Here is a 25660-nt window from a genome sequence, read left to right on the forward strand (position 1 = left end):
TCTGGTCACTGGGGACTTTCCAGGTCATATTAAGTAACTTGCATTTTCATTCTGAGTGCAACAGGGAGTGTTGTAGGCAGGGGTGGGGGTGGGTGATCAGATTTGCATTCAGAAATGATTGCAGGGAACAGTGGAGGGTGTAGGGGCTGTAGGGGATGTAGGGGATGCAGCATCCAGGGGAAGATCTGTACCAAGCATAGCCATGGAAATGGAGAGATGTGGGTAGATGTCGAATATTTGGGAGGAAGAATCAATGGGGCTTGGGAACACACTGGACATGAGTTGAGGGCCAAAGAAGTAAACGGAGGTACAGAGATGTGAACTTCACTTGTCCCAGGGCTGGGGTGGCTAGGATGTAGTTTTGACTGTTTCCATAGAAACCAAATGACAACAACTTAAAATGTTTATCTCTTAGAAGTTTATTCTTCACCCTCTCATAAATCTCCACTTTGAGGATGGAACAAGGTGACAGGGCTACCTCGTCTGAGATCTTCTCAGCTCCCAGGTGCCTCCCATCTTGTTGTTTCTCTGTCCCTCGGTGTGGAGGTTTTCCAAAGCATCATCCCCACGGTTATGGACAGATCACCTCATTCTGTCCATGTTCCAGCCCAGGTGAAAGGGAAAGGAGAAGTGAAGACCATGCTCCTTCTTTTTAAGGGTGTGGCCAAAAGGTGCACATACCACTTCTGCTCATTTCCATTGGCTGGAACTTAGCCACATGGCCACACGTAGCTGCAAGAGAAGCTGGGATTGAAGCTTAAATGGGTGGTCATTTTAATAAAAGGAAGAGGGGGAGATGGGTGTGGGGGAGTAGCCACCATTCCCTGCTTTGATGTTTCCTGTGGGAGCTTTAACCCAGGTGGTCCTTGCTCCAAAGGCTGCAGCTTTGACTCGCATACTCTTCTGTCTGGAGCTCTGATGCTCACAGAGTGGTCCATGGACTGGCATCATCAGCATCAGTCACAGGCTTGTTAGAAATGCAGAGACTCAGGTCCCCCAGACCAGCTGAATCAGCACCTGATTTTCCAAGGTCTCTCGGGGATCCCAGGTGAGGCAGATGCTGCTGGTCTGCGGACCACACTTGGAGAAGCAAGAGTCCAGATCAGTACTTCTCACACTTCTTGTGCACACACATCACCTGAGGATCTTGCTAAAATGCAGATTCTTTCAGCAGATCTGGGGCAGGGCCTGGGGTTTTCTGTTTCCATCAAAATGCCAGGCGATGCTGATGCTGCCCACCCACGGACCACACTTTGAGTGGCAAAGTCTAGGGTCTGTAAGGTCCTTGACTAACCAGTTTCCTAGGGCTGCTGTAACAAGTTATCACAAACCATGTGGCTTAAGACAACAGAAATTTGTTCTCTCACAGTTCTGGAGGCCAGAGGTCTGAAATTAAGGTGTCAGCAGGGCCGTGCTTTCTCTGAAGGCTCTAGGAGAGAATCTGCTCTGTGTCTCTCTCAGCTTCTGGTGTTGCCAGCAATTCTCGGTGTCTCTTGACTTGTAGATGCATCACTCCCATCTCTGCCTCTGGTATCACATGGTGTTCTCCCCAAGCCTGTCCCCATGCCTCTTCTCCTCTTCTCATAAGGACGCTAATTATATCAGATTAAGGGACCATCCTTCTCCAGCATGATCCCACATTAACTTACATCTTAATTGCATCTACAAGGACCCTATTTCCAAATAAGGTCACATTCTCAGGGACCAGGTTTAGGGCCTCAACATATCTTTTTGAAGGACACAATTCAACCCACAACGGTCGCCTTTACTCTCGAACGCTGGCTTCCCTTGCAGCCCCGCTCTGGTGCGCTAACCCGAACTCTTCCTTCTGTGCTGCCCAGAAACGAATGAGTGTGTGGATACGACCGTCTGCCCAGCTTATGCAACCTGCACCGACACTCCAAAAAGTTACTACTGCACTTGCAAACAAGGCTTCCTGTCCAGCACCGGAGAGACACAGTTCAGGGGCTCAGGTGTGGAATGCAAAGGTGAGTTCATACCCCCTCAAAGGTGGTAGGAAAATCAAATAGAAGCTAGCTGGGTAGTAGATGTGGGTGCTTTTTGTTTTTTCCCCAAATATGATTTCCTCCATCCCTCCCTGCCTCTGTCTCTTTCTTCCTTCTTTCCTTCCTTCCTTCCTTCTTTCCTTCCTTCCTTCCTTCCTTCCTTCTTTCTTTCTTTCCTTCCTTCCTTCTTTCTTTCTTTCCTTCCTTCCTTCCTCCCTTCCTCCCTCCCTCCCTCCCCCCTCCCTCCCCCCCTCTTTCTCTCTTTCTTTCTTTTCATTCTTCATTTCTCTCTCTCTCTCTCTTTTTCTTTCTTTCTTTCATCATGAGAATTATTCCTGGTCACAAAAATTTCCAATGGTTAGAGGCTAGCACTAGGATGAAAATGAAAATAAAAATCCTACTATCTGTCAATATCCAGAAATAATCACTGATTTCATTTTTGGGGTGTGCCTTCAGTCACCTCTCCAGTAGATAATAAGAATTTTTGACATTTATTGAGTGCCAGCCTGCGTGAGAAAGGCTTTATGTGCATCGTCACATAAAATTGACTGTAAGCATTGTGATGATCTCCAATGTCCAGATGAGAAATCTGAGGCTTGGAGAGCTGAAGTGATTTGTTTAGGGTCATGCAGTTGAACTAGGATTCAAACCCAGGTCTTTCTGACTTTACTGAGGGTCTCTCAAACACGTGGCTTAGTTGCCACACTCTAGTTAAGGGGTGTTGGGGAAGCATGTTTAATCACTCTAAACCTCAATGTTTCCATCTGTAAAATGGGTGTATAAAAGTATGTATCTCAAAGGATAGTTGGGAAGATTAAATGCAACAATGTATGCAGTGTGCTAGGCACATGTGCAGTATCAAGGGCTATATTAACGTAAATAATATAAACTGACATAATTCCCAGAAAGAGCTAAGTTCTTTGTCTGCATTCCTTATATTTAGACCCTTATTCTCTTGATAGTAAAGATCTGATTATGCCTCTGAATAAGACCAGACGTTGGCAAAATTTTCTGTAAGGGAACAGAAAGTAAATATTTTGGAGACTGCAAGGCTTATGATCTCTGTCATGACTACTCAGTGCTCCAGTTGTGGTGCAAAAGCAGCCATAGATGATACAAAAATGAATGGATGTGGCTGTGTGCCAATAAAACTTTATTTACACGAACAAGTGATGGGCCGGATTTGACCTATGGGATGTAGTTTGCTGAGCTCTGAAGAAGAGAATGCATTTCTATCACTGTGGTTTCCAGGGAGCCCCAAATGTCCTTCTTTATCTTTGAGCTACAGATCATGGGTTATTCAGTCAGCTCAGTAGTGCTGGTGGGCCCTGGTGTTTAAATTTGGTGTGAAATCAATGTTCCCCATCTAGAAAGTGATGGATACTATAGCAACGATTTTGTCCACTGTATGTCTTTGACCCCCAGCATGGTACCTGATACATTGTGAGTTAAATAGATATTTGTTGAATGAAGGAACACGAACTTTAATCTTTAGTCAACTCCAATCATCCTTCTATTGACAGGCACTTAGGTTTTTCTAATGTTTTACAACTTGAAACAAAGCTGAATGAACGTCCCTGTGATCTTATGTTGATGTACAGTGGCAGCTCCAGATATCTCTCTAGGAGAGGTGCAATGATGGGTAGCAAGCTATAGGAGACTTGTCTTGAAGGTGTGCTTGCATGACAAGTACATAGCAAGTGTTTATTTGGGGTGACTTGGCAGAGCAGGGCTGAAGGAAATTAGGGGAGGGTCCCCCCACCATGGTACCATGACTGCACAATTCAGTGAGTGCTTCAGGAAGTAAATTCCTAGAATTGGCTTTGCAAGGTGTTCAACCTATGTATTGTTGGGTAACAGACCACCGGCAAACTTAGTTGCAAACAACAATCATTTATTTTGCTCATGAATGAATCTGCTATTAGGGCTGAGTTTGGAGAGGATGGCTTGTCTCTCTTCCATACAGTGTCAGTTGAGCCTCAACTGGAGGCTAGAGGATCCACTTTGAAGAGGGTCTACTCACAAGGCTGGCGAGGTGGTGCTGGCTGTTGACTGGCTCCTCCCCCAGGGCTGTGGGCTGGATGTCTTAGTTCTGCCCCATGTGAGCTGCATTTTCACGGCTTGTTGGGCTTCCTCAAAGTATGGTAGCTCATTTCCAAGAATGAGCCACTCAAGAGAACAACGAAGTACATTATATATTTATGACCCAGCGTGACATTCTTCTGACCCAGCATGGTATTTTTATGACCTGGTGTCACTTCCACCATAGTCACAAGCATGCTCAGATTCAAGGGGAGGGAATATAGACCCCACTGCTTATGGATGGAGTACCAAGGTCTCACTGAAAGAAGGGCTTATGGGAGGGAAACATTGTTTCAACCATCTTTGTAAAATACAATCGGCAGCACAAGATGAAGCAACTTTGTAACTCTGACTCTTTCTCTATCCAGATATAGATGAGTGTTCTCAAAATCCCCTACAATGTGGTCACAACTCAATCTGCAAAAACCTGCCAGGGAGGTACAAGTGCAGCTGTTTGCGTGGTTTTTCTTCTCCTACTGGAAACAACTGGAACCCTGGAAAGCCAGGTCATTTTGCCTGTACAGGTAATGCTCTCAGGATCTCAGGCATGGTCTTTGGAGGAATGCTATCACTGAGTTGGGTACATGTGTTTCTCACTGTAGACACCCAATCTTTTGTCTGCTCACTCTCCTTCACTGCTCCTCAGACATCAATGACTGCCTCTCCAGTGGAATCTGCCCAGAGCATTCTGAGTGTTCCAACTCCTTGGGAAGCTACAGGTGCAGCTGTCGTGATGGGCTCTTCTCTAACAACTCCGCCTGTGAAGGCACAGAGGGCCTGCCCTTCTTTATTTACCTACTTAATTAAGAATCACCTCATTTGATGGTCCTTTGAGGCAGGGATCATGATCCTCACTTTAGGAATGAGAAAATTGAGGCTCAGAGAGGTGAAGTGACTTGCCCAAGGATGCACAGCTGTTAAGTGGAAGATCCAGGGTTTGAACTCCTGTTGAGGCACTACTGTGACTTAACCAGTGGGTCAGGCAGTACTTGAGAGTAATAGGGGGCTCTGTCCCTACAGCGATTTTATCCTCAGGGGACATTGGCAATATCTAGAGACATTTTTGATTGTTGCAGCTGCTGGTGGTGTTGGGGTTGTGTGTGCTATTGTCATCTAGTGGGTAGAAGCCAGAGATGCTGTTAAATACTCTACAATGCACAGAACAGCCTCCCCGCAAATAAAAATGATCCAGTCCCAAATTTCAGTAGTGCTGAGGTAGAGAAACTCTGTCCTAGGGAGAGCTCAGATCCAAACCTCAGCACTTTTTCCTAAAAGATATTTGAATTAAGACCTGCGAGTTACCCTCACCCCCCTTCCCCTTCCATATTAAATCAGTCATCATGTCTTGGGGTATCTACCTGCTAAATATGTCTTGAATCTCTCCACTCTTCTCCATCCTTGGATCAGGCTTCATCCGTATTGCAGCAGCATCCCCTCTGGTCTCTCCCTTTCTGCAGTCTTGTCACCTCTATCTATCCTCCACACTGCAGCCAGAATGTTCTCACCAAGACACCAAGGCTCCATCTTCCGGAGTCTAGTGTGGTTCTATTGTTCTCCACATTCATTTATAGGAAGGGTGACTCCATCCAGCAGGGCATGGAGTGATCCAGCCCTCATCACATCCCCTTGACTTGGAGTCACAGATATTTGAAGTCATCTCTGATTTGTCTAGTCCATTTTTAGCAGTTAGCTATTGCTGAGTAACAAATCACCCGGAATGACAATGGCTGAAAAAAACTAACATTTATTTAGCTCTTGATTCCATGCATTGGTGGTTTAGGTTGGGCTCTGCTGGTCAGTTCTTTGGGTCTCAAACATTCTTCGTGTGTCTGTGGTCAGCTGTGGTTGGGCTGGGCTGTCGCACATGACTAGGGCTCATCTGGGATGATCCATGTCTTCCATCCTTCATTAGGCTAGTTTAGGGCTTGTTCATGTGGCAGAATCAGGAGGCCCAAAGCATGAACAGAAGCAAAGAAGCCTCTAGAGGTCAAAGTTAGGAACTGGTGCCACATCACTTCTGCTGCATTCAATTGGCCAATGGAAGTCATAGGGCCAGCTGGATTCAGCGGTGGGAAACAAACTCCACATTTAAAGAGAGGAGTGTCAAAGTTACGTCATACTGCATAACCTGCATCCTGAGGTGTGGATACAGGGGTATATATGGGGCCACTGAAGTATCACACTCGTGGCAGATATCTTTTGGATGGATGAATAGATGGAAAGCTGGATGCATAGACAGATGGATAGCTGCTTGGATAGATGGATGGATGGGTGGATGGATGGATGGATGGATGGATAGATGGAAGGATGGATGGATGGGTGGGTGGATGGGTGGGTGGATGGACGGACGGATGTATGACACAAACAAATGAACAACAACAAAGAAATAAACAGTGTACTTTTTTGTCTATGCTAAAAAAGAAAGACTACAGCCTTTCTGCAAGCTATGATCATTATGTTTGACATTATTGTCATCCTTTTGCTTACATACCACTGGCCAGAATTTATTTTAACCACGACACCTACCTGCAAGGGAGGTTAGGAAGAAGGGGAGAATGTGGGTATTGGGGAGCCTCAGCACTGCGTGCCACGAGCTAAGAACATGTAGAGCGAATCTCCACTTGCAGTCTCCTGTCTTCATTTCCTCCTCTGCCTTGATATGGGTTTTCTCTTCCACTCTCTAGATGTGGATGAATGTGTGGATCCCAGAGCCTGCCCAGAGCATGCGACTTGCCACAACAGCCCTGGAAGCTACTATTGTGTCTGCAACCCAGGATTTGTTTCTAGAAGTGGAAACACGAGATTCCTCAGTCCTGGAGGGACATGTGAAGGTAGGTGGAGGGATCTGCTGGGGAATCAGGTCCAATTCTGTTTGCAAAGACAGCAGTGGTGGGAGAGGAGTCGGGGGAGGTCTTGGCTGAATCATTCATTCATACATTGATTCACTGATGCACCCTTTGACCAATACTTCTTGAGCATCTACAATACACCAGGTTCTATTCTAGGGATGGCGGACACAGCAGTGACTAACACAGGCAATAATATTTGTTCTCCTGGAACTTATCATCTAGTGTGGAGGGAGATAGATAACAAAAAATAGATGCATGAACATCTTGTGTGTTAGGAATAGTTAAAGGAGATGAAGACAAATAAGGCAGGAAAGGCAGATAAAGGGTTCTAGGGATGGGATTCTACCACTTTTAACAGAGTGGTAAAGAAAGGCCATGCTGAGAAGTTGATATTTGAGATAAGATTGAAGGAGTGAGGGAGTGAGAGATTGGGTGTCTGGGGAAGGATGTTCCAGGAGGAGGGAACAGCAGGTACAAAGGCCTGGAGGCAGGATCCCAGCTAATGCGTTAAGCTCTCTCATACATGTGCTCATTCAGTCCTCCCAGCAACCTGATGGTATTGGTTGTACTCTACAGCAATTTCACAGACAAGAAAACTGAGCCTCCATTGTGGTGGAATCACGATCCCAAGGCCAAATAGAGAGGATGTAGGAGAGTCAGGATCTGAGTGTGCCTAGATGTGACTTCACCCCCCATGCTCCCAACCACCATGCCCTTCTGCCTCCAAATGAGGCTGCAACCTCTGGCAGCTCAAGGTGGGCTGGCGTAGGACACACATCGATTTAATCCCCAAGTTCACAGACTCTGAGACTCAAGACAGCCTGGGAAGCTGTCATGCAAACATTCCAGAGCAAGACAGAACCTGGATTCCAATCCTCGTTGTGCCTTTCACAAGCTATGTGACAGTGCAGAATTGTGAAGCCCCAGTTTCCTCCTCTGAAAAGTGGAAATATTAGTTTATAGCTCATAGGGGTGCTAGGAGGATTCGTGGAGCTAATGCACGTAAGAGATCTCTGTCAATGCCTGCCACAAAGAAAGCTCAACATATTAGTAGTTAATTTTTATTTTAGTTAACGTTTGCTTGCATAGTACTTACTGTGCTCCAGGTTCTGTGTGGAGTGCTTTACAGAGGTCACCTTATTTAGTCCTCTGAATGACCCTATGGGGTGGGTACTATTATCCTCATCTGATAGATGGGGAAACTGAGACACACAGAGATGAATTGTCTTGCACATTGTGTTAGGCAGCTTGGGCTGCATCACCAAATATTATAGACTGGCGGCCTTAAACAGCAGAGATTTATTTTCTCACATCTCTGGAGGTCAGAGGTCTGAAATCGAGATGTCAGCAGGGCCGTGGTTTCTCTGAAGGCTCTAGGAGAGAATCTGCTCTGTGTCTCTCTCCCAGCTTCTGGTGTTGCCATCAATCCTTGGGATTCCTTGAGCTGTAGACGCATCACTCCAATCTCTGCCTTTGTCATCACATCGTGTTCTCCCCAAGCCTGCCTCTGTGCCCCTTCTCCTCTACTTATAAAGACACCAATCAGATAAGATTAAGATTAACCATCCTACTCCAGCATGATCCCATGTTAACTTACATCTTAATTGCAACTAGAAAGACCCTGTTTCCAAATAAGGTCACATTCTCAGAGACCCGGTTTAGCACTTCAACATATCTTTTTTCTCTATGCCAAGAAAAAAAGACTACGGCCATTTGTGCAATCTGTGATCATTACGTTTTGAAATTATTCATCACCCTTTTCCTTACATAATATTGGCCAGTATTTATTCTCTTGGTCCCACCTAACAGCAAGGGAGGTTAGGGAGAAGGGGAGAATGTGGGTATTGGGGAGCCTCAGCACTGTGTGCCACAAGATAAGAACATGTAGAGCAAGTCTGCACTTGCAGTCTCCTGCTCTCATTTCCTCGTCTGCCTCAACCCGGGTTTTTTCTTCCACTCTCTAGATGTGGATGAATGTGTGGATTCCAGAGCCTGCCCAGAGCATGCGACTTGCCACAACAGTCCTGGAAGCTACTATTGTGTCTGCAACCCAGGATTTGTTTCTAGCAGTGGAAACATGAGATTCCGCGGTCCAGGAGAGACGTGTGAAAGTAGGTGGAGGGATCTGTTGGGGAATCAGGTCCCATTCTGTTTGCAAATTCAGCAGTGGTGGGTGATGAGTAGGGGCATGTCTCGGCTGAGTTCAAAGACTTTTCTGCAAAGCTGATGCTAATAATCATTCATTCATACATTCACTCATTCATTCATTCATTCCTGCAATACTACTTGAGCATCTACAATACAGCAGGTTCTATTCTAGGAATGGTGAATACAGCAGTGAATAACACAGGCAATAATATTTGTCCCCCTGGAAATTATCATCTTGTTTGCAGGGAGATAGATAACAAAAAATAGAAGCACGAACATATTGTGTGTTAGGGATACCTAAAGGAGATGAAGACAAATAAGGCAGGAAATGTAGATATAAAGTTCCGGAGGTGGGTTTCTAATTTTAACACGGTGGTAAGAAGAGGCCGTGCTGAGAAGTTGATATTTGAGACAAGATCTGAAGGAAGTGAGGGAGTGAGAGATTGGGTATCTGGGGAAGGATGTTCCAGGAGGAGGGAACACCAGGTACAAAAGGCTGGAGGCAGGATCCCAGCCAAGGCGCTAAGCTCTCCCTCTCGTGTGCTCATTCAGTCCTCCCAACAACCTGACGGTATTGGTCATATTCTACACCCATTTCACAGACAAGGACTGTGAGCCTCCACTGTGGTGGAATCACCCTCCCATGGCCAAATAGATAGGAGGTAGGAGAGTCAGGATCTGAGTGTGCCCAAGAGTGACTTCACACCCCATGCTCACAACCACCATGACATTCTGCCTCCAAATGAGGCTGCAACCTCTGGCAGCTCAAGGAGGGCTTGCGTAGGACAGACATTGATTTAATCACCAAATTTCCAGACTCTGGCACTCAAGACAGCCTGAGAAGCTGTCATGCAAATATTCCAGAGCCAGACAGAACCCGGATTCCAATCCTCGTGCCTTTCACAATCTATGCGACGTTACACAATTTTTGAGTTTCAGTTTCCTCCTCTGAAAAGTGGAAATATTAGTTTATAGCTCGTAGGGCTGCTATGAGCATTCATGGAGCTAACACATGTAAGGGATCTACGGCAATACCTGCCACAAAGAAAGCTCGACATGTTAGTGGTTAATTTTTATTTTAGTTAAGATTTGCTTGCCTAGTACTTACTGTGTTCCAGGCTCTGTGGTGAGCGCTTTCCAGAGGTCATCTTATTTAATCCTCTGAATGACCTTGTGGGGTGGGTATTATTATCCTCGTCTGACAGATGGGGAAGTTGAGACACACAGAGATGAATTCTCTTGTCCATCGTGTTAGGAAGCTCGGGCTGCATAACAGAATATTGTAGACTGGCGGCCTTAAATAACAGAGAATTATTGTCCCACATTCTGAAGGCCAGAGGTCTGGAATCAAGGTGTCAGCAGGGCCGTGCTTTCTCTGAAGGCTCTGGGAGAGAATCTGCTCTGTGTCTCTCTCCTAGCTTCTGGTGTTGCCAGCAATCTTCGGTGTTCCTTGACTTGTAAATGCATCACTCCCATCTCTGCCTCTGTCATCACATGGTGTTCTCCCCAAGCCTGTCTCTGTGCCTCTTGTCCTCTTCTTATATGGACACCAATTATATCAGATTAAGGGACCATCCTTCTCCAGCAGGATCCCACATTAACTTACATCTTAATTGCATCTACAAGGACCCTATTTCCAAATAAGGTTTCTAAGGGACCAGGTTTAGGAACTCAACATTTCTTTTTGGAGGACACAATTCAACCCACAGTGGTCTCCTTCACTCTCAAATGCTGCCTTCTCTTGAAGCCCTGCTCTGGGGCGCTAACTCAACCTTTTCCTTCTACGCTGCCTAGATGTGAATGAGTGTGCAAGTTCCACCATCTGCCCAGCTTATGCAACCTGCACCAACACTTTGGACAGTTACTACTGTACTTGCAAACAAGGCTTCCTGTCCAGCACGAGAGAGACACAGTTCATGGGCCCAGGAGTCGAATGCAAAGGTGAGTTCACGTCCCCTCACAGGTGGTCGGAAAAGCAGGTGGGATCTAGCTGGGTAGCAGATACAGATGCTTTTTGTTTTTGCCCCAAATATTAATTATTTATTTATTTCCTTCCTTCCTTCCTGCTTTCCTTCCTCCTTCCTTCCTTCCTCCCTCCCTTCTCTCTCTTTCTTTCTTTCTCTCTTTCCCTTTCTTTCTTTCTTTCTTTTCTTTCTCTCTCTCTCTCTCCTCTCTCTCTCTCTCTCCTCTCTCTCTCTCTCTCCCTCCCTCCCTCCCCCTCTCCCCCTTTCCCCCTCTCCCCCCTCTCTCCCTCTCTTTCTCCCTCCCTCTCTCTCTCCCTCCCTCCCTCCTCCCTTCCTTTCTTTCTTTCTTCTTTGCATTCTTCCTTTCTCTCTCTCTCGCTCTTACTTTCTATTTCTTTCATCATGAGAATTATTCCTGGCCACTAAAATTTCCAATGATTATAGACTAGCATTAGGAAGAAAATTAAAATTAAAATCATGCTCCCTGTCAATATCCAGAAATAGCCACTGATTTCATTGTGAGGGCCCACTGTTTGGTCGCCTTTCCATGGAGATAGTTAGAATTTCCAATATTTATAGAGTGCCAGGTCCTGTGCGAAGTGCTTTATGTGCAATGTCACATTAAATGGACTATAGGCATTATGATGATCTCCATTGTCCAGATGAGAAAACTGAGGCTTGGAGAACTGAAATGACTTTTTTAGGGTCATGCAGTTGAACTGGGATTCAAACCCAGGTCTTTCTGACTCTACTGAGGGTGTCTCAACCACGTTACTTAGCTGCCACACTCTAGTTAAGAGATGTTGGTGAAATATATTTCATCTCTATAAGCCTCAATGGTTCCATTTGAAAAACGGGCGTATAAGAGTATCCAACTCCAAGGATAGTTGGGAAGATTAAATGCAATAATGTATGCAGTGTGCTAGGCACATGTGCAGTATTAAGAGCTATATTAATATAAATAATATAAAGTAACATAATTCCCAGAAGGAGCTAAGTTCTCTGTCAGCATTCCTTATATTTAAACCCCAGTTCTCCTCTTGACAGTAAAAATCTGATTATTCCTCTGAATAAGACCATAGGTTGGCAATTTTTCTGTAAGGGGCCACAGAGTAAACATTCTGGAAGTTGCAAGTCGTACGATCTCTGTCATGACCACTCAGTGGTGGTGCAAACACAGCCAGAGATGATACAAAAATGAATGGATGTGTCTGTGTGCCAATAAAGCTTTATGTACACAAACAGATGGTGGGCTGGATTTGACCCATGGGATGTAGTTTGCTGAGCTCTGAAGAAGATGATGCATTTCTATCACTTTTGCAGTTAGTTTCCAGGGATCCCCAAACATCATTCTTTATCTTTGGGCTACAGTTCATGGGTTATTCAGTCAGCTCAGTAGTGCTGACGAACCCTGGTGTTTAAATTTGGGGTGAAATCAATATTAACCATATAGAAAATGATGGATACTACAGCAACTATTTTGTCTACTCTATGTCTTTGACCCCCAGTATGGTGACTGATACATTGTGAGTATTTAATATGTATTTGTTGAATGAAGGAATATGTACCTTATTCTTTATGTCAACTCCAAATTGAGTCATCCTTCTATTGGCAGGCACTTAGGTTTTTCTAACGTTTTACAACTTGAAAGAAAGCTGAATGAGCATCCCTGTGATCTGGGAGGGAGCTATAGGAGACTTGTGTTGAAGTTGTGCTTCTATAACAAGTACCTAGCAAGGGTTTATTTCGAGTAACTTGTCAGAGCAGGGTTGAAATAGATTTGTGGAGAGCCACCCCATGGTTCCATGACTGCACGATTCCATGGGTCCTTCAATGAGTAAATTCCTAGAATTTGCTTTGCAAGTGTCCGAGTTATCTGTTGCTGGGTAACAGACCACCTGCAAATTTAGTTGCAAATAGTAATCATTCATTATGCTCATGAATGAATCTGCTATTAGGGCTGAGTTTGGAGAGGATGGCTTGTCCCTATTCCACATAGTGTCAGTTGAGTTGGCGCAACTGGAGGCTAGAGGATCCACTTTGAAAAGGGTCTACTCACAAGGCTGGCTAGGTGGTGCTGGCTGTTTGACTGGCTGCTCCCCCAGGGCTGTGGGCTGGATGTCTTAGTTCTTCCCCATTGAGCTGCATTTTCATGGCTGGTTGGGCTTCCTCAAAGTATGGCAGCTCATTTCCAAGAATGAGCATCTCAAGAGAAGAAGGAATTACATTATATTTCTACGACCTATCATGACATTCTTCTGACTAAGCATGGTATTTTTATGACCTGGTGTCACTTCCACCATAGTCACAAGCATGCTCAGATTCCAGGGGAGGGAATATAGACCCCAATACTTGATGGGTGGAGTACCAAGGTCTCACTGAATGAAGGACATATGGGAGGGAAACATTGTTTCAACCATCTTTGGAAAATACAATGGGCTTCACAAGATGAGGCAACTTTGTAACTCTGACTCTTTCTCTATCCAGATATAGATGGGTGTTCTCAAAACCCGCGACAATGTGGTCTTAACTCAATCTGCCAAAACCTGCCAGGGAGGTACAAGTGCAGCTGTTTGCCTGGTTTCTCTTCTCCTACTGGAACCAACTGGAACCTGGGAAATCCAGGTCATTTTGCCTGTACACGTAATGCTCTCAGGCTCTCAGGCATGGTCTTTGGTGGAAAGCTATCATTGAGTTGGGTACATGTGTTTCTCACTGTAGACACCCAATCTTTTGTCTGCTCACTCTCCTCCACTGCTCCTAGACATCAATGAATGCCTCTCCAGTGGGATCTTCGCAGAGCGTTCTGAGTGTTCCTACTCCTTAGGAAGCTATAGGTGCAGCTGTCGAGATGGGCTCTTCTCTAACAACTCCACCTGTGAAGGCACAGAGGGCCTGCCCTTCTTTATTTACCTACTTAATTAAGAATCACCTCATTTCATGATCCTATTAGGTAGTGATCATGATCCTTATTTTAGGAATGAGAACACGGAGGCTCAGAGAGGTGAAGTGACTTGCCAAGGGATGCACAGCTATTCGGTGGAAGAATCATGATTTGAACTCCCGTTGAGGGCCTACTGTGACTTAAGCAGTGGGTCAGGCAGTTCCTGCGAATAATGCGGGGCTCCATCTCTATAGCGATTTTCTCTCCAGTGGACATTGGCAATGTCTAGAGACATTTTTGATTGCCACAGCTGTTGTTATTGGATTGTGTGTGCTACTGTCCTCTAGTGGGTAGAGGCCAGAGATGTTGTTAACCATCTTACAATGCACAGAACAGCCTCCCCACGACCAAATGTGATCCAGTCCCAAATGCCAGTAATGCTGAGGTAGAGATACTGTGTTATAGGGAGAGCTCAGGTCTTTTTCCTAAAAGGTATTTGAATTAAGACGTGAGAGTTACCCTCATGCTCCCTCCCCTTCCATATTAAATCGGTCATCAAGTCTCAGAGAATCTAACTGCTAGATATGTCTTGAATCTCTCCACTCTTCTCCATCCTTTATTCAGGCTGCATCCGTACTGTAACAGCATCCTCACTGGTCTCTCCCTTTCTCCAGTCTTCCCCTCTCAAATCCATCCTCCACACTGCAGCCAGGATATTCTCACAAAGACACCATGGCTCCATCTTCCTGAGTCTAGGGTGGTTCTATTGTTTTCCTCTTTCATTTATAGGGAGGATGACTTCATTCAGCAGGGCATGGAGTGATCAAGCCCTTATCACATTCCCTTGGCTTGGAGTCAGAGATATTCGAAGTCATCTCTGATTTTTCTGGTCCATTTGTAGCAGTTAGCTATTGCTGAGTAACAAATCACTCTGAAAGTCAATGGGTAAAAACTAGCACCATTCATTTAGCTCTTGATTTCATGCATTGGTGGTTTAGGTTGGGCTCTGCTGGTCAGTTCTTTGGGTCTCAACCATTCTTCTTCATGTGAGGAGATAATAAGCCTTCATGAATTCACAGGTAATCAATGAATCTGGATCGTGAATTATGAAGGGTTTAGAGGCAAAAGATGAGCGTAGGTGAGAACAAACTCTCAGGGTCTTGCCTGTTCTAATGAGGAGTTTGGATTTTATCCTGAGCTGCGAGGACCCTCATCAGAAGATTTGCCTGGGTCATAAACTTGCCTCTAAATGCTTCCTTTCTGTAACGACAAAAATGTGTTTAAGAAGGTGGGACCAGAGCCAGGGAAACCCATTGGTTTCAGTCAGTGGTGGGGCTGTGCACTGCAGCTGCAGCCTCAGCATCCTTCATCCTTTTGACTTAGACCAGTTTTCTGCTTAGATATGGATGGATGTTCCAGGAGCTTGACTCTTTGTGGTCCCAATTCCACCTGCACCAATATCTCGGGAGAACACAGTTGCTCCTGCCTGCCTGGGTTCTTTTTGCCTGATGTTTGGACCCCTGAGAAACCAGAGGCTTTCAAATGTACCAGTCATTCTCCCAGCCATGCTGAGGACTTCTCAATGCATGTCAAACTACTCTGAAATGCAGCAGCTTATAACAACAACCATCTGTTCTTGCTCATGATTCCATGGGTTGACCACATGGTTTTTCTGGGGCACTAAGATGGCTGGCTGGTCCAAAGTAGGCTTGCTTACGTGACTGGTAGTTGGTGCTGATCTCTGGCAGGGCCCTCAGTGGGCCTTTCCACATGGCTTCTTGGGCTTCCTCAGAGCATGGCAGTTGGTTTCCAAGAAGGAAAGTTCCAAGAAGAAGAAAGCAGAAACTGCCAGTTCTCATAAGGCCTGGGCTTGGAAGTCCCCAAGTGTTACTTCTACCACATTCTATTGGTCACAGTCACAGGGCCAGCCTAGATCCAAAAGGAGGGGAAATAAACTCTCCATCTCACTGGGACAGCAACATGTGCATACAGGAAATGGAAGAACTGATGGCTCCATCTTCGGAGGGTCTACCATACAGCAGAACACATTTTATAGTCTTCAATCCCCGGGGAAATGCATGCTTCTTTTCATTAGAAATATTATATTTCTTCTCATTCGTTGATCTTTACTAGCTGCTGACATTGTTAGAAGCAGAACAATAGAGGCATAAAGAGGAAAGGGATCTTAGAGAGATTAACACAGCTCTAAGGGCTCTAGGAACCTTTCAGAATCCCCATCTAGGGCCAGAAAACAAGGCCATGGTCTTCCACTCTCCTTTCAGTCAAATTATCACCTCTTTTATTTGTCTTACCTATTCGGGTTTCACTTCACAAGAAGGAAGGTTTCTTGGGCCAAAAAGTTTTGAAAGCCATGCCCCTAGTCCAGCTCTATATGCAAAATATAAATTGCACCTGTGGTATGTCTGACAAGAGCTCACTTAGTCGATGCTTAAATATTTCTGGAAGTGGGCAACCTGCGGTGAAAAGAAACCCACTCCTTGGTTAGAGATGTTTTCTGTGATACCAAGAAAAAAACCACTTCCCCATGCCTTCCAACCATGTCGTTTGAGACCTCCAAATTAGTCTACGTTCCTATCACAAAGACTTCTCGTACCAACTCTCCATGGTATCGCCTGGTGCAATATACCATATACTTGTGTAAGCCCCTAGTGTGGACAGCGCCTATTTATCCCTCATGTTTTTTGAGATGACATAGAAATATGAAAGGTTTTGTCCTTACCTCCCTCCTATTCATTTTTTTATTACTTTTATTTCTTTATTTTTTTTTTTTTTTGGTGAGGAAGATTGGCTCAGAGCTAACGTCTGTTGCCAATCTTCCTCGTTTTGCTGGAGGAAGAGTGGCCCTGAGCTAACATTTATGCCCATCTTCCTCTACTTTATATGTGGGATGCTGACCTAGCATGGCTTGATGGGCGGCGTGTAGGTTCACGCCTGGGATCTGAACCCACGAGCCCTGGGCTGCTGAAGCAGAGTGTGTGAACTTACACCACAGGGCCAGACCCCTCCTATTTATTTTTTTCTGAGACATTCTATTCCATATATCCTCTGTGGATCAGAAACCTTCAGAGGGAGAAGTAACCTCTTGTTGCCACAGTGACCATACATCACCCTGTATTGGTTAAGCTGGGGTTTCTCAACTTTTGCACTATTAACATTTTGGGCTGGATAGTTCTTTGTTGTGTGTAGGGCTATTCTGTGCATTAGTGGATTGGCAGTATGTTTGGCATCTACCCCCAGATCCCAGTGACCACGAAAAATGTCTCCAGACATTGCCCAACGTCCCCTGGAGGGGCAAATTGCCCTCAGTTGAGAACCACTAGCTTAACGAAATAGAAATTTCTTACTCCCTTAACCATCCAGTATGGATATCCTTGGTCAATAGGCAGCTTTCCTCCACAAGGTGATACAGGGATCCAGTCCTCTTGCATCTCTGGTTTTCCTATGGTTAGGAACTTGGAATCCTTGGTTTCAGCCAGTGGCAGGGAAAGAGGGAGAAGACACACTCACTTCTTAACCACGTGGGCCCAGGAGTGATATGCCATACCCTCTTCCATTCTATGAGTGAAAGCTAACCACATGGCCCCGCCTAGATGCAGGGGGCTCTGGGAAATGTAGTCCCTTGTTGTGCCGCCATTTTTCAGTGACAAGGCTATGCTTTGGAAGGGGAAGCATGACTTTGTTGGATTGTTGGCCAACTCTGCCTCACTCCACAGATATTGATGAGTGCCTTGATATGTAACCTTTCGGCCAAAGGCAGTGAAAAGTGCCTTTTCAATGCAACGTGCACCAACACGCACCAGGAGCTACTTTTGTACCTGCCACCATGGCTTTGCACCAAGCAATGGACAGCTGAACTTCACAGACCAAGCAGTGGGATGCAGAGGAGAGCAGAGGGTTTGCTGGTCAACCCTGGAAAGAAGGCTATCCCTGTTCCTCTGGGTTTTTTGATCTTTTTGAGTTCTTTGCAGATATTGATGAGTGCTCCCAAGATCCATCACGGTGTGGTCCCGATTCTGTCTGCACCAACGCCCCAGGCTCCTACAGCTGTAGCTGCGTTGTGGGCTTCCGTCCCAATCCAGAAGGCTCCTGGAAACATGGCAACTTCAGCTGCGAAAGTAATCCTCTCCTTATGTGTCTTGGCAATGGAATCTGTGTCTTTCTTTGGTTGTAAAATCCTCACTCTACCCAAGCTCTGGATCCTCTTCTTACTTTCATTCATTCTCCCTTTTTATATTTTTTCACTAATACATTAATTTGATAAATTATTTTTGAAGCATTAATTAACTAATTAGTCAAACAGGCCCCTGCACTAGGTACTGGGGATTCAATCCTGGATGTGATGGACATGATATTTGCCCTCATGTAGCTTATAGTCTAGGGAAGGAAGTAGAGAGCACACACATAATTATTTAATAATTGAAAAACTGTCACGCCCTTTGGCATATTATATACCCCATTAGTGAGATATATAATATGCTCCAGGCAAGTGACATTTAAGCTGAAGCTTGAAGGAAGAGTAGGGATTATGCAGATGAAGAGTGGAGATCACAGCGTGACAGGTTATAGCATGTGCAAAGGCCCTGAGGCTAACAAAGACTGAGGACAAAGAGAATGGCATTAGCTGCATCTGAGCAGGTGGGCAGAGGTCAGATTCTGCAGGACCTTGTGTGCTGTGTGAAGAACTTTAGTCTTTCTGCTGAGAACAGTGGGGAACCGTGAAAGGTTTATGTTTTTAAAATTATGGATTATTTGATACATTAAAAATATAAGTAATTTATACGGAGGCAATGAAGTATAATAATAAAATGGATATATCCGAGGCCCTTGCCAACATAAGAACCAGAATATCATCAATGCCATTGCATTTTCTGCATGCTTCTTCTCCACTCCGTATATCCTTGTCTTCTCCCCAGAGGGAACCACTCGGAATTTTGTGTTTATAATTCCCCTACTTAAAAAAAACCCTGCCATTTACGTATCCCTAAACAATATCTTGCTTAGTTTTGTTTGCTTTGGAGCTTTACAAAAATGGTATCATACCACATATGATCTTTTTTTATTGAGATACAATTGACATATAACATTCTATTAGTTTCAGGTGTACAACATAATGATTGATATTTGGATATATTGCAAAATAATCACAATAAGTCTAGTTAACATTCGTCACCCTACATAGTTACAAAATTTCTTTTGCTTGTGATGAGAACTTTTAAGATCTACTCTCTTAGCAACTTTCAAATATGCAATACAGTATTATTCACTATTGTCCCCATGCTGTATATTACATCCCCAGGACTTATTTATTTTATAACTGGAAGTTTGTTCCTCCTGACGACCGTCATCCATTTTGCCCACCCTCCACCCCCACCTCTGGCAACCACCAATCTGTTCTCTTATCTATGAGCTTGGCTTTTTTTTTTTTTTTAATATTCCACATATAAGTGAGATCATATGATATTTTCCAGAGTTGCTCTTTTTCACTCAATAATCACACTTCCCAAAGCCCCTGATGTTGTAGCGTGTAGCTGTAGCTTGTTCATTTCCACTGTTGTATAACATGGCAATGGATGCATTTACAGCATGGGGTATGATTGTGTAAATAATAATATCTTTCTGTGGTTGACATTTGATTTGCTTGCTTTTGTTTTCGTCCTAGTGGTTCCCTTCAAGTGTAAAGAAGATATGTTACCCAACAATGAGCAGGTCCAGCTATGCCAAGAGGGAGCAGCGGTGGAGACTGAATATGTAAGTATTTTTGAAGGTTCCTAGCTCTTGAAGTTGTCCTAGAAGCCACTTAGGTAGGATGTTGTTTTGCAGTTTTAACGAAGACAAAAATATACAATGGCCTAAACCAGATAACAGTTTATTTCTCTCTTTGTAACAGTCTGAGTGTAAGCTGCTGAGAGCTGATGTGATGGCTCCATAATGCTCTGTCATCATGAACACAAGACTCCCTTGTTGTGGTCGAACATGGCTGCTCCAGCCCCTGCCATCACATCTGCATTTCAGCTTGTGGGCAAGGGAGAAGGGGAGGTGACAGGCACTGTCCTTCCCTTCAAGAGTATGACCCAGTATCACTTCTGCTTATACCTCATTGGCCAGAAATTAGTCATGTGGTCACACCTAGCTACAAGGAAAGCCGGGAAGGGAGGACATTTGCTCATCTAAAACTTGGGAATTCTCTTACTAAAAGAAGAAAGGATGTTGGAGTCTCATTACTAGTGAAGCTGTTGGTGCTGCATCTGTGTGATATGGGATGCATGTGTGATACATAGCCCCCAGGCCAGGCAAAGAGGAATCTGGACATCTGATTCTCTAATGGAGTCACTCCAGTGAGTAAAGGCTCCATGAGCATCTTCAGGAATTGGTGTAACTATTTTAAATATCAGCTTATAAACTAGCTTTGGAATTGCCATGCACTTTGGACCATTGTCATGTCTTTTTTTCATTGTGGTGAAATACACCTAAAAAATCACCATTGTAAATTATACAATTCAGTGTTATTTAGTACTCACAATGGTGTGTAACCACCACCTCTATCTATCTCCAAAACATTTTCATCACCCCCAAAGGAAACCCTGTACCCACTAGCAGTCACTGCCCATTCCCCCCACCCCAACCCCTGGTAAACACTCGTCTACTTTCTGTCTCCACAGATGTGTCTATTCTGGACATTTCATATAAATGGAATCATACGCTATGTGGTCTTTTGTGTCTGGCTCCTTTCACTGAGCAACATGTTTTCAAGGTTCATCCATGTTGCAGCATGTGTCAATGCTTCATTCCTTTTTACGGCTGAGTACTATTTCATTTGGACCACTGTTTTTTCACACATTTCCCCATCTTTTTACCCTACTAAATAGTTTTGCTGTCTATGTTTCTTTTGTTGTTCATGGAAGAGAAAGGAGCTGTGGTTCCAATTCTGATCAAATAGTGAGTTTTTATTTCTCCGAGAATTCGAGAGACTCACGAGACCTCAGGAATTTGGGACCACCCTGTATGGTGGGCTTGATGGCCCAATTTGTACCTTACATGCTTGGGGGATAGACTGATCAATGCTCACGAATGCTTTTCCCTCGGGGGCACAGGTTTCTTTTTGTGCACTAATGAACACCATCTTCAGCATCCTGGACAATGCCTGTGAGAACAAAGCCACCGTCGTTTCTCTGAAGGTAACGAGGAAGTCTTTGTAATTGTGTTTCCAGTTTCGAGCATCTTGTGGGACACTTTGGGAGCAGAAAGTCCTCTTTATAATTAATCGACTGTGAGTTAATATTTAATTTATTACAGTTGTAAGTTTTTAAAAATTAACACGCAGTAAAATTGCCCTTTTCTTTACAATCCTATGAGTTTTATCACCTGAGTAGATTTGTGTAACCACCACCACAATCAGAATACAGAACAGTTCCATCTCCCCCAAGAACTCTCTTGGGTTTTCTCTGTACAATCAGATACTCCCTCCACCACTAGCCCCTGTAAATCCCTGATCTGTTCTCTGTCATTATAGCTTTGTCTTTTCAAGAATGTGATATAAATGGAATCACATGGCCTTTTGAGTCTGGCTTCTTTCACTCAGCATAATGCCTTCGAGATTCATCAATGTTGTGTTTATCAATAGTCCCATTCCTTTTTTTCTGGTAACCATTAATGATATTTAGTACATTTACAATGTTGTCTAACCATCACCACTATCTAGTTCCAGAACATTTTCATCACCCCAAAAGGAAATTCCCTACCCGTTAAGCAGACACACCTCATCCTTCCCTTGACTGCAACCCATTCTCTTGATGAGAGAGGACAGCTGCTATTTCATTGATGAGAGACAGAGCGCAAATACACCTTTCTTTGCAGAATACGCCTGAGAGTGTTACCTCTGTGCTTAAGCAAACGTCCACGTGATCCACCTTCACCAAAGAAGAAACGTCCACCCTGGCCATAGTCTTACTGGAGACCGTGGAGAGCACCACGTTGGCAGCGTTCCTGAAATCCTCAGAGAATGTCAGTCAGTCTATTCAGACGGAACGCCTAGGTAGGCTATATCCTCCACGGCAAGCTCACACCTGGGCGCTGATTTTGAGGGGTGACTTCAGCAATGTGATTCTCCATGTCTTTTCCATATACCGTTTCCCTGACTGTTTCTAACCTCTGAACTCACACAAAGCAAGCCTATTATAGTAATGACATCTCTCATTTATTGAGCATCAGGCATTGTGTTAAGAGTTTGTGGCCAGGCACTGTTTGGAGGGCATCGTTAATTCATTCAACAAATACTCGTTGACTGCCTACTGTGTGCCAGGTGTTAAGATATGATAGTCGTTTGCTGTGTTCAAATATTTCGAGCTCTTTCTTCTGGGCCCACGTTAGGATTGTACTCCCTGGCTTGGGGTTAGGTGGCATTTTGTGATGAGTTTAAGCCAGTGAATTGTGAATGGAATAGTTGCTGGTGTGAGACCTTCCAGAGCCTTCTTTCCCTCTACTCTAGGGACAGGCAGTGTTTCAGATCACAATGTCTCCATCTGTGTGGGTCCCAGGGCAAGGAGAACACAGAGCACAGCCCCAAGTCAATTCACGATGGACACAAAGCATGAATGAGAAATCAATAATTATTTATAACCCACTAAGATTTGGGGTTGTGTGTTACTGCTGCATGCCCAATCCTCTCCTGACTGATACAGCTATGGATTTACCACCCTGAACGTGCTTGGTGGGTGACTGCATGGGAATTTCGGGTACTGTATGCCTTAACAGCAGCACCCCACTCCTGGTGTAGCTCCAGTATCAGTCACATAATCCCGGGTAGTTCCATCCTCATGGGTGCCCAGGAGGCCAAGAGGTGGAAATAGAGTGTTTGGTGAACTGCCACCAGAATTGAACAAAACTAGCCTCGTGAATTTTATATTTTAGTGATAGACCTATGGCATACCAGATAGAGCTAGTGCTACTGAGAAAAATACAGCACGCTAAGGAGGCTCGAGAGGGTCAAGATTAGTGGGAGCGTTGCTATTGTATATAGTGCGGTTAGGGGAAGTCTCACTGGGGCAGAGACCTGAGGGAAGGGAGCCGTGTAAATATTGGGAGACAGAGCAAGTGTGTTCCTTGGAACACTTGGTGAGTTCAAGGAACAATGAGCAGGCCGGTGAAAGCTGCAGCAGAAGGGGTCAGAACAGAAAGGGAGTGCAGATTTTGTAGACGAAGGTAGGGACTCAGGATTTTATTTGAGGTAAGATGGGGGGTGGGATTGGAGAGTTTGAGAAAATGCATGGCATTATCTGGCTGATATTTTTCGAGGGTACCTCTGGTAGAATTATCTATTTTGTTTTCAATAAGAGTCCTTTAATCATTGCCATGCTGCAGGTGGGAAATCTGAGGCTCAGAGAGGTTAAGTCGTTGCTCAAATTTGCACAGCTGGTGAGTGGCAGGGCTGGACTCCATCTGACTGCAGAACCCAAGCCCTCATCCACCATACTGGGCTTGCCCCGGTCCCTTTCTATTCCTTTGGCTTTGGAAAACTTGCCTAAATTTGGAGTAGCCAGAGTCACAACTCTGTCGCCTTCCATCACTGTCGACTTCAATCCCATCTTTTCCTCATGCACCCCCTATGATGTGAGGGCTCACGCCTATGGCTCCACCCGAGTTTCTCATATGTTTGGTGCTACCATCCTCCTACCAATAATCAGGGGCTCAAGAGGTTTCCCGTGATCAATTGGCCTTTCTGTTCTCTCCTTTGCTTGCGACTATGGATGCGTACCCTTCTTGGACAGAAACTGAATTCAGGACCCACTCTCTGGGTGACCTCATGCAAACTCTCCCTTTCTCCTTCTAGATATTAAGACCCAAGTTATCAACAAAGAATGCGCTGAGGAGAACACCGTCTTTAACTTCAAAGCCAAAGGCGATGAGATGAAGATTTGGTGCTCCACAATTGAAGAATCTGAATCCACAGGTACAGACCCGCTCCTGAGAATCAAGGAGGGTGGTTGTGGTATATTCAATCAGCAAATATTTATCCATCAACTTCTAGGTCCCAAGTCCTGTGCCAGGTGGTGAGGGAATCTCTGATGGCAGAGGCAGAAATAGCCCATGCCCTTGGGGAGTTTTCCATCTGCTAGGGAAGGCAGACATTAAATAAATAATCTCACAATACCGGAGCACTGAAACCTTCCCTGTCCAATACAGCAGCCACTGGCCACACTTTGTTATTGAGCGCTTGAAATGTGGCTAGATTGTGAGCATAGAATACATACCAAATTTCAAAGGCTTGGTACAAAAAACAGAGGATGTAAAACATCTCATTAATAATTTTTCTAGGGGCCGGCCCGATGGCGCAAATGGTTAAGTGCACGTGCTCCGCTGCGGCGGCCCAGGGTTCGCCGGTTCGGATCCCAGGCGCGCACTGACGCACCGCTTGGGAAGCCACGCTGCGGCGGCGTCCCACATAAAGTGGAGGAAGATGGGCACGGATATTAGCCCAGGGCCAGACTTCCTCAGCAAAAATAAGAGGAGGATTGGCAGATGTTAGCACAGGGCTGATCTTCCTCACACACAAAAATATAATAATAATTTTTGCTACTGATCATGTGTTGAAATGATAATATTTTGCATGTATTGAGTTAATATATTATTAAAATGAATTTTACCCGTTTTCTACTTTTCTGAAATGTGGCTACTAGAAAATTTAAAATTGCATATGTGGCTCATACTATGTTTCTAGCAGACGGCGCTAATCTGTATCAAGGGTTGGCAAACTTTTCCTGTAGAGGGCAGGTTAGTAAATATTTTAGGCATTGAGGGCAATACAATTTGTGTTGCAACCATGCGACTCTACTGCTGTGGGGCAAAAGCATTCACAGGCAATATGTAAATGAACGGGTGTGGCTGCGTTGCAACAGAACTTTTATTTACAAAACACAGGCAATGGCCAGATAAGCCTGTACATTGTCCACCACCCAGATCTACATGCTCTCTGGAGGGCACAGACCTAGGACACATCCTGGGAGACCCCCAACGTTGAAAGGGGAAGCCCACCAAAGAGATTAAACAAGAATGACCACAAATGTGGGAGGGGAACTTATTTTCCACTGCTGAGTTGAATCGTCCTTTAAAAACACAAATTCAAATTTGTTTTTAAGTATAGCCAAGATTTCTCCAGGTGATAGCACCTCAGGATTTTTTTCTATGGTTCTATGAGGGTCACCAACCAGAAGCCCACCCATGTTTTAATCCTCAGAGCAGGCCAGTGAAGGTGCAGGAATGCATGGGATATTACAGTGCATATACTAATAAATACTGAGCAAATGATTCCCTTTTTTTTTTTTTTTGCATTTGTGGCAAATCGCAGGGACCACTGGGGTGGCATTTGTCTCCTTTGCGGGTATGGAGTCTGTTTTGGATGAGAGCTTCTTCCAAGACCCTCGGACCTTCTTGGGCAACTCCAAGAGGAAGCTGAAGATGAATTCTCGCATCGCTGGGGGCATCATGACCGGGAAGAAGAAAGATGGCTTCTCCGACCCAATCATCTACACTCTGGAGAACATCAAGGTTTGTGAAGAGGTCTCCACTGAGCCCCCATCTACCCGTTGAGAACTCCCCATCCCCTAGTGGGCTTAACTCTTATTTTTGTTTATTGAGGTAACGTTGGTTTATAATATTATATAAATTTCAGGTGTACATCATTATATTTTGATTTCTGTGTAGACTATGTCA

General features: G+C 44.7%; 1 pseudogene; it reads left to right on the forward strand.

The window, feature by feature from the left end:
* The first annotated feature begins 216 nt into the window (after nucleotides 1-216).
* The window catches only part of LOC131401856 (adhesion G protein-coupled receptor E1-like), a 431573-nt pseudogene continuing 406129 nt past the window's right edge, over nucleotides 217-25660 (forward strand).

Source organism: Diceros bicornis (genome assembly GCF_020826845.1).
Source record: "Diceros bicornis minor isolate mBicDic1 chromosome 21 unlocalized genomic scaffold, mDicBic1.mat.cur SUPER_21_unloc_1, whole genome shotgun sequence".
Taxonomy (NCBI): Eukaryota; Metazoa; Chordata; class Mammalia; order Perissodactyla; family Rhinocerotidae; genus Diceros; species Diceros bicornis.